Below are 13,493 nucleotides of genomic sequence, written 5' to 3' on the forward strand. Positions count from 1 at the left end.
ATTGGCTGGGCTGTGGCTGTCTCTCATTGGCTGGGCTGTGACTGTCTCTCATTGGCCGGGCTGTGACTGTCTCTCATTGGCCGGGCTGTGGCAGTCTCTCATTGGCCGGGCTGTGGCAGTCTCTCATTGGCCGGGCTGTAATTGTCTCTCATTGGCTGGGCTGTGGCAGTCTCTCATTGGCTGGGCTGTAATTGTCTCTCATTGGCTGGGCTGTGGCAGTGTCTCATTGGCTGGGCTGTGGCAGTCTCTCACTGGCTGGGCTGTGGCAGTGTCTCATTGGCTGGGCTGTGGCAGTCTCTCATTGGCTGGGCTGTTGCCGGGGGAGGAGAAAACCTTCCTTCTTCCTGCTGGGACGGTAGAGTGGTGGCTATGGCAGCATCCGGGAGCGGGTGCCTCTCTTCCTGTTGGGTGTGCGGTTGACCGGGGGTGGTCGGGCCGGAGCCCCCCGCCTGCCCCCAGACTCCGTTCTAAACGAAACTCTTGTTAATTTTCGCACGGGCAAGTCCCTGCCCCACCCCCAGTTGCTCCCCGCTGCCCCGGGAGGTGGCGTGGGGTTCCCGCGAGGAAGGGCCGGCGCGGGCGCTGGTGCAGCCCGTAGGGCACCCCGGACGGCGTCCAGGTAATGACGTCAGGAGGGCCTGGGTGCGAGCCCCCTGGTGACTGGGGGAGGGGGAGGTGGTGACGTCAGGCGGAGGCGCCGCAATGCGCCGACTGTTCTGGGGGGCGGTCGCCGGCGAGGCCCCCTCCCAGCCAGCGCCCCGCACGCCCGCTCACGGTTGGCGCCCCGCTTCGCGCCCCGTGCCGTCCGCGTGCCTGCCCCGCGCCGCCGGGAGCCGAGCCCAGCGTGGGGCCGGCGGGACTCAGCGGGTGGGGGAGGGCCCCTCCTGGGCTTGCGGGGCCACAGCCTGGCTCGGCTCGGGCAGGTGACTCCCGCAGACGCGCCGCTGCCTGGGAGCCGAAGCCGCACGGACACGGCCCCGTCGAGAGCCCGCGTGCCCGAGGCGAACTGGCCTCCGGCCGGCCCGGCGCGGCTCAGCGCGAACGAGCGCCGTGGCCCGGGTCCCCGACCGAGCCAGCACGGGGCAGCAAGTCCCTGGAAGCCCGGCGCGGGCGATGCATCCCCAGGACCCCGGGCTGGCTGAGAGCCCTCCGAGCCGGCTCAGCACGGGGCACCCGAGTCCCGCCGACACCGCCCTGACCAGGAGTTCAGCCCAGCTCAGCACAGGCCCAGGGATTTCCCTGGACACCCGGCCAGCCAGGAGCCCCGCAGCACGGCCGAGGGCAGGGCGCCCGAGTCCCCTGGACGCGTGTCTTCCGGTGGAGGGTGAGGGCAGAGGTGAAGGCAGGGGCCCTCCCCATGCTGGGGCCCCTGCGGACGTGCTGCTGGGCACGTGGCCTGCAGCCCCCTGGCCCGGGACCAGCTTCTCCCTGGGTCCTGGCGGCATGCCGTCTGGGAAGCCTGTACCTCTCGGGGAGTTGTCTTCAGAGGGCAGAGCGTGCTGGGCCTTAACCTGAGAGGTGGGCTGGGGATGAGCTGGTGGGTGAACCCCGGACCCAGGCCGGCAGGAAGCTGGAACCTACGAAAGCAGCGTTTAACACGAGCGGGGAAGGAGCACGTATGTCTTCAAGAAAGTGTCTGAGCCAGAGGTTTCGCTCTCCCGTGTGTGAAGATCAAGGATCGAGGAATCTCTTTGTCCCTTGGTGTCACCAGGAGGACACACTTTAAAGGCCTCTGCAGAGCTCCAGGCCTCCACGGACACGGCTCGAGAGGAGGAGCGGGCTGGGAGCGAGCTGTGGAGGCGCCCCAGGCCCTGGCTGAGCCGCTCGCTGAGGACAGGTGCTCCCTCGTGGGCCGGGCCGGGCAGCGGGCAGCGGGCAGCGGGCAGCGGGCAGCCCCGTCCGGGAGCCCGGGAGCTGCTTCGGCCGGAAGCGTCTGCCTTCCAGGCCCCGTCTGCGGAGGGGCGCTGTCCCCGCATACACCCATCCAGGAGGGATTGAGTGGGAGCTGGGGCAGGGTGGGGGGTCACCGGGGGGAGTGGGCGCGGCAGGAGTTCCAGGATTTATATGTTTTGAATAAACGGTCATTTCAAAATAATTTAAGATAAACAGTCCCAGGGTGAATGTGAGGCAGGGCCCAGCAGCGGTCACCACCGCACCTCCGAGTCCCTCTCCAGATGGCGGGCGGGGCCCCTGCGGCCCTGAGAAGGGGTGCGGGAGCTGACCTGAGCCCGCCCCTCCGTCCCACCAGCACTTCCCACGTTGACGTCACACAAGGCCAGCCACTGAGGTCGGCACCATTCCGACAGGACAGCAGAGCAGAGCAGGTATCTCTGCGTAAACCATTTCTGGCCCAAGACCTCCCAGCCGGGCTGTGGCAAAGCTCGGGTTTGGACCAGACGTTAGGGCTGCAAACTGGCCACCACAGCAGGTGCTTCTCAGCTGCAGGGTCTTGCCTGATGCAGGCCTTGGAAGAGCAAATGGGATGGGAAGACCACACGGAAAGAGACCAAAGACCTGGGACCGGTCCCAGAGGTGGTGCGGGATCCGGGCAGCGGGCAGAGGCTGGAGTGAGGTGCCAGAGTGTGGGCCCTGCTCTGACCAGAGAAGCACTGCAGGATTTGGGGGACACCGTGGGGGTCACACTGGCTGCTTTAGGTGCAGGGCTGCAAGGACAGAGTCAGGCAAAGCCGGTGACAGGTGGGAACAGGTGCATCTTGGAGACTGTAGGGTGTCTGTGGACATGGAAGACGGGTGGTCGCTTCCAAAAGCCAGAGCTAAGAACCTGTGATGAATTGGACAGAAGGGAGGGGGGAGGTAATGGTCCAGGCTCGGCCCCTCCTGGGAGATGGTCCCTCTTAGCTCCAGGGATGTGGGGTGGGAGCTCAGGTGAGGTGCAGATCCCCATGAGCTGGGGCTGCCTGGGACCCCAGCCAAGGTGGAGGAGAGCCTAGCACTGTGGCCCCTGGACAGAGCTCGGGGCGTGTGCTCATGGCACCTGGGCATCAACTGATGGGAGGCATGAGGAAGCCGGCTCTCTGGGGTAAGGTGAACTCCCGGGGGACATGGGAAGAGAGAGGCTTGTGTCTCTAAGATGGATGGTGTCTGAGCTGATTTGGGGATCGCTGGTTTCAGGAGCCAGGGGGCAGGCTGGTGGATGGAGTCCAGGTCCTCGGACCTGAGAGGAAAGTGGGTCCTTGCTGTGATCCCAAGGCTGGGGACCTCCTCTGCTCAGCTGCTCAGACCCTGCTCACCGTAGCCCAGGTCGTGGACTCAGCAGGCTCCTGGAGGGCTGGCACCTCACTTTGGGGGTGTGATCCAGAGCAGTTCACCCCTGGAGTACTTAGTTCCTTCGTCTGTAAAATGCAGACAACTCAGGATGGAGGCCGGAAGGCAGGAGAGGGCAGGGCTGGGGAGGAGACTGGCAGGGGCAGGGCACAGAGGGAGACCCCAGGTGGGAGGGATGGAAGGAGGGTCCTGGCCCTTCCTTCCTGAGGGCAGAGCATCAGCTCTGGGAGGAGAGCACCTGGGGTGCCGCCTCTGTCCCACACCCAGCCTGCTCTGCCCTCTTGGTCACAGGCCACAGCCCAGCCCCAGACCACCCCTGCTTCCTCCACGCTGCTGGGCACCCACAGGTCAGGGCCCGGGGGCCCACGGGGATGTTTGGGGCTCCAGGAGCAGGGATGGGGCTGCTAGCTTCAGGAACTGTTCTGGGATGTGTTGATAGGTATGGCACTCGTTACGTAATCTGATACATTCATAGATCCACAGGAAGCTGCAGATAATTCAGAAAGTCACCCTTCACCCATTTCGCCCCAGCATAGCATCTTCCATCACCGCAGACAGCTAGTGCTGGAAACCAACACGGGCATGGCGGGCAGATCTGGTTCTGTTGGTTCATCACGTACAGTCAGGAAACCACAGCACAGTCCAGGTGTGGGACTGCTCCGTGGGCACACCGTGCCCCTTCCTGCTCCACGCCTGTCCCCGTGTCTCGCCCGTGGCCATCACCAGTGTGTTCTCCATCTTGGGAGCTTGCTGTTTGGAGAGTGTTACATGGGGGAGCCCTATAGCTGGGACCCTTTGAGGTTGGCTGGTGGTTTTTATTTCCACTCAACATAATGCCCCTGAGATCCGTCCAAGTTGTACGTGCCACGACTTTTTGGCTTCTCTATCACGAGTAGGGCTCCGTAGTGTGGACGGACCACAGTTTGTGCATCCGGTCACCTTTCGAGTTTCCCGTCTTGGCTATTACAAATAAACCCACAGTGAACATTTGTGCACAGTGCTCTGGGATAAAGGTCCATGAGCATGATTGCTAGGTGTAGGGTTTCTGTTTAGCTCAAACTGTCTTCCCAGAGTGGCTGTGCATTTACGTTCCCACCAGCAATGTAGGAGAGCCACATCTTTCCAATGTCTGAGGTTTTCACTTATTTTACCCACCTCTTTAGCAGGTGGGCGGTGATACCTCATTCAGGATTTTGTGTGTGTTTCCCTAATGGCTAGTGATGTTGAATATTTTCTGTGTGCTTATTTGCCATCTGTACATTCTCTTTGGTGAAATGTCTGTGTCTATTGCCCATTTTCTATTTGGCTAGTTTGGGCGTTTTCTTCCTGTTGACTTTAGAGCGTTCTGTATACATTCTAGATACAAGTCTTTTGTCAGATAAGTGGTTTGCAAATAATGTTCTCCTAGTCTGTAGCTTGTCTTTTCATTCTCCTAACAGGATCTTTACTAGAGCAGAAGTTTTACATTTTGGTAAAGTCCAGCTTATCAAGTGTTTTCTCTTATGGATTGTGCTTCTGGTGCCATGCTTAGAACCCACCGATCCTGAAGATTGTCTCCTGCGCTTCCTTCTGAAAGCATTATAGTTTCACACTTCACTTTGATCAGTTTGAGCTCACATTTGTATAAGGAATGAAATTTAGGTCGAGGTATTTTTATTCGTTTTGTTTTTGTTTCTTTGCTGATGGACATCCAGTGGTTCTGGCGCCATTTGTTGAAAAGCCTATCCTTCTCATGAAGTGGATTCTTCACTTTTGTCAAAAATCAGTGAGTCAGGGGCGCCTGGGTGGCTCAGTTGGTGGAACATCTGACTCTTGATTTCAGTTCAGGTCATGATCTCAAGGCTGTGAGATCAAACCCCACGTTGGGCTCCAAGCTGGGCCTGGAGTCTGCTTAAGATTCTCTCTCTCCCTCTACTCCCCCCACCCCCTGCTCACTCCCACACTCTCTCCCTTAAAAAACACTCAGTGAGTCATACTGGTGTAGGTCTACTCCTGGGCCCTCTCCTCCGCTAAACCCATGTCTTTCCCTCCACCAACACCGTAGAGTCTTGAGATGGAGCATACCGATTCCCTTTTATTCCTTTTTAAAAGTGTTTTAGCTCTCCTAGTTCCTTTGCATTTCCACACAAATATTTAGAATAATCTTGCCTATATCTACAAAATAAAGACTGATGGAATTTCTTTAGGAAACTTGTGAAGTCAGTGTATCAATCTGGAGAGACTAGACATCGTTACTCTGTTGCATCTTCCAATCCATGCCCATGTGTCTCTCATTCATTTGGATATTTGATTTCTTTCATCACTGCTGCGTAAATTTCAGCAAACAAGTCTTGGACATGTTTTTTAGATTTGTACCCAGGTGATTAAAAATTGTGATTATGTATTTTTTAAATTTTGGTTTCCATGTGTTCATTGCTAATATATAGAAATAAAGTTGATGTTTGTATGTTTATCTTGTATCCCGAAACCTTGCCAAACTCACGTATTAGTTCTAAAGCGGTTTTGGTTTGGGATTTTTGTTTGTTTGCTTCTTAGATTCACTGGAATTTTCTGCATAGACAGTCATGCTATCTACAAATAGAGACAGTTTATTTTTCCCTTTCCAAACCATATGCCTCACCGACCCCTTGCCTTGCATCACTGCACTTGGAGCTCTATGTTGAGTAAGAGTGGTGAGGGAAGACTTCCTTGCCTTATTCCTGATCTTAGGAGAAAAGCATCAGTCTTCCACTATTCTGTATTCTGTAGCTGGAGGTTTTTTATAGGGGTTCTTCATCAAGATAGAGAATTCCCTCTATTTTGATGTTTTCTGAGTTTTTACCATAAATGGGCATTGAATTTTGAATCAAAAGAAATGCTCTTTCTGCGTCAACTGATGTGTGCTTGGGTGACTGTTGATAGAATGGATTAATACTGATTTTCAAGCATCAAAACTGTCTCAGATCTCTGGAATAAACCCCGTGTGGTCATGATGTACGATTGTTTTTATACAGTGATGAGTTCTATTTGATAATGCCCTGATGTGGATTTTGGCACCTCTGTTAATGAGGGATATTAGTCTGCAGTTTTCTTTTTCTATGCTATCTTTCTCAAGTTGAGTATCAGGGTAATACTGGCTTCATCAAATAAATCAGGAAGTGCTCCCTTGTTTTCTCTCTATTTCCTGGAAAATATTATGTAAAATTGATGTTAATTTTTCTTTAAATGTTTGGAAGAATTCTCCAGTGAAACAACCTAGGCCCGGAGATATCTTTTTTTGGAGCGTAAAAGTTATATATTGAATTTCTTTGGTAGTTATAGGGGTATTCAAAATATTTATTCCAAATGGAGGACCTGTGTTAGTTTGTGCTCTTTTGAGAACTTGGTCCATTTCACCTAAGGTGTCAAATTTGTGTAGGAGAGTATTTCCTCCTCATTCTTTTCTGTCTGCAGAATCTGAGCTGACGCCACTGGTTCATCCCTGATATTGATCATTTGTGTCTTCTCTTTTTCTTTATCAATTTTGCTAGAGGTTTGTCAATTTTATGGCCTGCTGTTTAATCGATTTTCTTTTTTCAATTTTATTGATTTCTGCGTATTTTTATTGCTTCCTTCTGCTTGTCTTGGGTTTATTTTGCTCTTCTTTTTCCTAGTTTCTTAAGGTGCAAGTTTGGATGATTGGTTTAAGACTTTTCCTCTTTTTTAATGTAAGCATTTAATGTAAATGGCACCACTTTAACTGTGTCCCACAAATCTTAATATCTTGTATTTTATTATAATTTAATTCATTAAATTTAATTTCTCCGGAGACTTTCTCTTTGACCCATGGATTATCAGAAGTGTGTTGTTCAGTTTCCAAGTGCTTGGAGATTTTCTTGTAATCTTTCTATTATTTCTTAGTATGATTCTATTGTGGTTGGAGAAACATATTCTGTATGATTTCAATTATTTTAAATTTGTTGAGATTTGTCTTGTGACCAAAGATATGGCCCATCTTGTCATATGTTCTGTGGGCGTGTGAAAACAACTTGAACTCTGCTGTTGTTGGGTGGAGTGTTCTATAAATGTCTACATCAGTAACCTAAACTTGTGCTTTCCGGTAATCTATTTTCTGTCTCTATGGATTTGCCTATTCCTCACATTTCATAGAAGTGGAACCATACAATATGTGACCTTTTGAGTCTGGCCTCTTCCACTCAGTGTGTTTTCAAGGTTCATCCATGCTGCATGTCAGTCCTTAGTTCCTTCTTGTGGCTGAAAAATTTCCCGTTGTAGGGATGGACCACATTTTGCTTACCCATCAGTTGATGACATTTGGATTGTTTCCACTTTTCGGCTATTGTCTGTAGTGCTGTTCTGAACAGGTGGGTAAATTTTTTTGCGTGAACATCTCTTTTTCAATTCTCTTGAGTTTATACTTGAGTGTGGAACTGCTGGATCACGTGGTAATTCCATGTTTGAAATTTTGAGGGACGTCCAGACTCTTTTCCACAACAGCTGCACCATTTTCCATTCCTACCAGCAAAGTAGGAAAGTCCCAGTTCCCATCCCTCACTAACACTTGCTGTTTTCTGGTTTTGAGTTATTTTGTCATCTGCCGTTTGGGGATTATGGCTGTCCTAGTGGGTGTGAAGGGGCATCTTATTGTGGTTTTGATTTGCATTCCCCCCCGCCCCCCGTGACTAAGGTACGGGGAGGTAAAACTTACCCTTGACCCTCTTAGGGTTTCTGGCTAGGACTGGCATAAGTATGTATGTGGGAGTCCTCACAGGAAAACAAAGACCCAAAGGAGTGATGAGGTCTAGGCGTTTATAAAGCAGGTGAACAAGGAGAGAGAACCAGGAACCGTAACTAAAACGCACGGGGAGGGTGAAGGCAGAGGAAAGCTATTTTACCAAGGTCTGTCTGCACAGAATCCCCTCGGCCCGACTCCTTGTCTCTGGTGACCAGAATGTTTCTCTCCTTCGGTACAGGAGACTGTCTTCCACGTGGGAGTTCCAGCTTTTGGTTTCAGGGAGAAAAGTTGGTGTTGGGAGGTCAGAGCCTTTCTTGCACCTGCTCTCTTTCAAGCAAACAACCGATGTGCCAACACGACGTGTTTTGGAGTGGTGCGTCCCAAGCCGCTTCACCAGTGATGTTGAGCATCGTTCCATGTGCTTAGCAGCCATTTGTATATCTTCTTTGGAGAAATGTCTGTGCAAGTGCTTTGTCCACTTCTAAATGGGGCTGTCCTTTTGTCATTGAGTTGTAAGAGTTCTTTCTATATCTGTATCAGATAGATGGTTTGCAAATATTCTTTCCCCTTCTGTAGGTTGTCTTTTCATTTTCTCGACAATGCCCTTTGATGCACAAAAGTTTTTAATTTTGATGAAGTATGATTCTTCTTCTTCTTCTTCTTTTTTGTTACTAGTGATTTTGGTGTCACATCTAGGAATCTGTTACCAAACTGAGGCTTAGATCCCTGGAGTGTCGTTTTGCCCTGGCCTCTCTGTCCTCACCTGTCACTGGTCTGATGCTGCACCTTGGTCTCTGTGTGCTCTGCCCATGTGGCGGTGTCCACACTGATGTCCAGGACCTGTGCATCCTTTCCCTCGGTTCTGCCTACCTTGGCCACAGCACTTCTCCAACTCCTGACCCTTAGCCACCTCTCGAACTTGAGTATGCACACTCACTGTGCTGTCCAACCCAGGTGAGCAGGTCAGGGTCAGCCCTCAGGGGCCCCAGGAGCAGGCTCCAGACTGGTTAGTGGGACTCTGAGGCTGCAAGCATATGGACCAGGTTCTAGAAAGGGAGAGGGTGCGTGGGTGGGCATGGCCCCTTGGCCCTAAAGACTCCTGTCCATGGGGACGAGTGTAACCTGGGATGGACACCCAGGGAGGTCCTGCCTCTGGCGTACCTTGGCACTGCAGATGGACGCTCCATACATGAAAATGTTAACCACAAATGTATGAGCGTTCACACCTCCACAGGGGAGAGGATCCTGGAAGCTATCTTGTCAACCTGACTCTTTCTTTGTTTCAATGTATTTTCTACAAAGGAATTTAAAATTACTATTAGTGCTCTAAAAGGGTTGCCTGATCAAAATTCTGCCTATGAGCTTAAGTGAATAAAATAAACCTGTCAGGGTGCATCAGCGATTTAGCATGAAAATAAAATCAGAATTCAAAGAGCAGGGGGCTGCCTGGGTGGCTCAGTCAGTTAAGCATCTGACTCTTGATTTTGGCTTAGGTCATGGTCTCAGGGTCGTGGGATCGAGCCCGGCTTCAGGTTCTACACAGGCATGGAGTCTGCTCGAGATTTTCTCTCTCCCTCTCCCTCCGCCCCTCCCCCCCTCCTCTAAAAGAAAAAGAAAAAAAGAATTCAGAGAGCAACCATGTAAAATGTGGAAAATCTAGAATGAGTCATTACCCTTAGAAAGCAAAGGGGCTCTCAGCTGGTGATGATGATAAGTCTACTTTTATTGTAGTAAAAGTTAGTAAATCCTAATGAGCTGGAAGAATCAGCAGAATATTCTTCTTAATGTGTTGGGCAGGGACCAAATATGCCATCACCGTACTCGGCAGATGAGGTCACAGTTTTGACCACGTCTCCCCGTCTCTCTCTGGGCACTGACCCCGACCTTCAGAGAGGACGTCTACCTCCACACAAGGTGTACGTGGTCGCCAGGCCATCACTCCATCTGTGCCTTTGAGAGTTCTCTGTACGCTTGTTTGGAACTTCACGAGAGAGCTCGGAATGTCAGGATCAGGTAGATTCCAGAGTAGCACGCCCGTCCTGGGAGAGGAGAGGGTACCACTGCTTTCCCTTCTGCAGAGTGGTAGGTGAGGAGAACGCCATGCACGGTCAGGGGCAGGAAGACCCCGGCAGAGCCTCCAGTGGGCCGGTCAGGACGGCATGTGGCTGGCGTGGTGATCAGCATGGAGGGAACCTACCCCCCAAGTGGGGTCTGCACCCCTCCCTGCTCCCCCTCAGGGCTTGCTGAGCAGGCAGGCAGAGTGGAGGCCCGGAGGACACCCTCCCAGACAGGGACCTTTGCTGCGTGCCAGCAGCAGCTTGTGACGTTGGGGACAGCATAAAGGGCAGAGAGGGACATCCTGACACGGAGAGCAGGGAGTGCTGCCCAGACAGTGGGCAGTGGGGCTGCCAGGCAGAGAAAGAGATCCCACAGGTCAGGATCCCACAGGGGGTCAGCTGTAGAGCCCAGGGACCTGCAAAGTCTCGCCAGAGCTCAGATCCCAGGAAGTCAGAGACTCCCTTTTCATCTCTCATTTACTTAAAACTGAAGTGTACCTGACGCACGATGAGACGTTAGTTTCAGGTGTACAGCATGGTGGTTGGACGACTCTCCGTTACCCTGTGCTCACGAGGGTGACCGCTTCCTGCCACTGTACAAGGCTACTGTGATCTGTGTGTTGTACCCTTCATCCCCTTGACCGACTCCATAGCTGGAGGCCCGGACCTCCTGCTCCCCTTCACCCATTTTGCCCGCTGCTTCTCCTCCCCCAATTTTTAAGTGTAATATGTATTACAAATCACATGAAACTTACCATCTTAACCATTTTTAAAAAGATTTTGACACAGAGAGAGCACAAGCAGGGGGAGTGGGAGAGGGGGAAGCAGACCCCCCACTGAGCAGGGAGCCCGATGCGGGGCTCGATCCCAAGACCCCTGGATCACGACCTGAGCCGAAGGCAGACGCTTAACGACTGAGCCATGCAGGTGTCCCGATTATTATTCTTTTTAAGTAGGCTTCCATGGGGCTTGAACTCATGACCCTAAGGTCAAGAGTCACATGCTCTACTGACTGACCCAGCCAGGTGCCCCTATCTTGCCTAGTTGTTCTGGCTAGAATTTCCAGTACTACGTTCAATAGAAGTGGTAAACGTGGGCATCCTTACCTTATTCTTGATTGTAGAAGAGAAGCTTTAAGTCTTTGACCATTGAGTTCAATGGGCACCATGGGTTTTATCATATAGGGCTTTTATTATGTTGAGGTGCTTTTATTCTTTTTGAAGTTTTTTTTTTTTTTTTTTTTTATCATGGAAGAGTGTTGAATTCTTTCAAATACTTTTTTCTGTATCAATTGAAATGACCATGCGGGGTTTTTTTTCCCCTTCATGCTGTTAATGTGGTGTATTACATTGATTTTTCCTATGTTGAACCATCCTTGCATGCCAGAGATAAATCCCCACTTGGTCGTGGTGTGTAATCCTTCTAATATGCTGCTGAATTCTGTTTACTCGTATTTTGTTGAGGACTTTTGCATCAGCGTTCCTAAGTGATACTACTCTGTAGTTTCTTTTTTTGTAACCTTTGCCTGGCTTTGCTCAGGGTAATGCTGACCTCATAGAATGAGTTAGTTAAGTGTTCCCTCATTTTCAATTTTTTGAAAAACTTTGAAAATAATTAGCATTAGTTCTTTAGATGTTTGGTAGAACATTTTTGTAGTTTCCTACAGTTCTAGGTGAAACCATCAGTTCTGGGGCTTTTCTTTGTCAAGAGATTTTTTTTATTATTCATTCAATTTATTTACTAGTTATAAGTCTATTAAGATTTTCTATTTTTTCATGATTTAATCTTGGTGGGTTTTGTGTTTCTAAGAATCTGTCCATTTCATCTAGGTTATCCAATTTTTTTGGTATACATTTATTCATAGTACTGTCTCATAATCCTTTTTATTTCTGTCACATTTGTTTGAACATTTCCACTTTCATTTCCGATTTTAGTAACTTGTCTTTTTTTCTCAGCCCATCCAGCTACACTTTTGTCAATTACGTTGATCTTTCCAAAGAACCAACTTTTGGTTTCATTGATTTTCTCTGTTGTTTTTCTATTCTCCATTTTGTTTTTCTCTGCTCTCATCTTTATTATTCTCTTCCTACTGCTAACTTCGGGTTTAGTCTGTTCTTCTTTCTCTAATTCCTCAAGTTGTAAAGTTAGGTCATTGACTTGAAATCACTCTTGTTTTTAAATGTGTTTATAACTATAAATTTCTTCTAAGCACCACTGTCAATGAATTCATTAGTTTTTGATAAGTTGTGTTTTCTTTTTCATTCATCTCTAATTATTTTCTAATTTTCTTCATAATTTGTTCTTTGATTCATGGGTTGTTTAAGAGTGTGCTGTTTGGACAACAGATTGAGCCTCTGATGTTCAAAGTAGGTCCAAAGTTGTTGACCATAGTTATAGTCTCTACAAACTTACAGCTTCTAAACATAAAATGAATGTTGAAAATATAAACAAGAATTCTTTGATAAGCATTCCTTTTATTCCAGAAACACCTGTGAGAAGCAGAATAGCTTCAAGACTTAAAACAGTTGATTTTTGAGAAGAGAGAACACGGAAGAAATCACAACCCCCTGCAAGCTGCTCAGATGGTGATGGTCATGCTTGGTCCTCCTCAGTAAATGTAAACATTTTAAGTCAGTACAGTAAAAGGAAAGATTAAATATTAAAGCTACACGAATATGTGAAGTGTTTTTAGCTTGCTTTATGCAACTTCTAAAATCTGAGTTTGTATTAAAATTAAATATGTATATATATAACAATAAAAAATAAAAATGCATTGTTGATTTCCACAATTTTGTGAATTGTCTACTTTTCCTTCCATTATTGATTTCTAGCCTCATCCCATTGTGATCAGAGAAGATACTTTGTATGATATCTTTTTTTTAACTAGGCTCCACACCCAGTGTGGAGCCCGATATGGGGCTTGAACTCATGACCATGAGACCAAGACTTGAGCCAAGATCAAGAGTTGGACACCCAACTGACTGAGCCACCCAGGTGCCCCAATATCTATCTTTTGAAATCCACTGAGACTTAAACTGGTAGCCTCACATATGATCCATCCTGGAAAATACCTGGTGTGCACTTGTGAAGAATGTGTGCGTGGTTGTTGGTGGATGGCTGTTCTATATGTCTGTTGGATCTGGTTGGTTTTTTTGTGTTAAGTCCTCTGTTTCCTTATTTACCTTTTTTTTGGTTCTTCTACCTATTATTGTGGGTGGGGTAATCAAATCTCCAATTGTTACTGTAAAACTGGCTATTTCTCCCTTCAATTTTGTTGTTTTTGCCTCATATATTTTGATGGTCCGTTGTTAGGTATGTAAATGTTTGTATTTCTTATTGCATTGAATTTACTGTATTGAACTTGTTTCTTGCTGTTTTGAACTTGTTATTACTATATAGTGTCCTTATTAATTTAAAGTCTATTTTGTCTGATATTA

General features: G+C 48.9%; 1 long non-coding RNA gene across 1 annotated transcript; it reads left to right on the plus strand.

The window, feature by feature from the left end:
- Positions 1-253: 253 nt before the first annotated feature.
- Positions 254-12,845, plus strand: LOC118521562 (uncharacterized). Its single transcript, XR_004910195.2, has 3 exons — positions 254-594; positions 8,238-8,372; positions 12,540-12,845. It is a non-coding gene; the product is annotated as an uncharacterized LOC118521562 (long non-coding RNA).
- The last annotated feature ends 648 nt before the right edge of the window (positions 12,846-13,493 follow it).

This window comes from Halichoerus grypus, chromosome 3, assembly GCF_964656455.1.
Source record: "Halichoerus grypus chromosome 3, mHalGry1.hap1.1, whole genome shotgun sequence".
NCBI classification, from domain to species: domain Eukaryota; kingdom Metazoa; phylum Chordata; class Mammalia; order Carnivora; family Phocidae; genus Halichoerus; species Halichoerus grypus.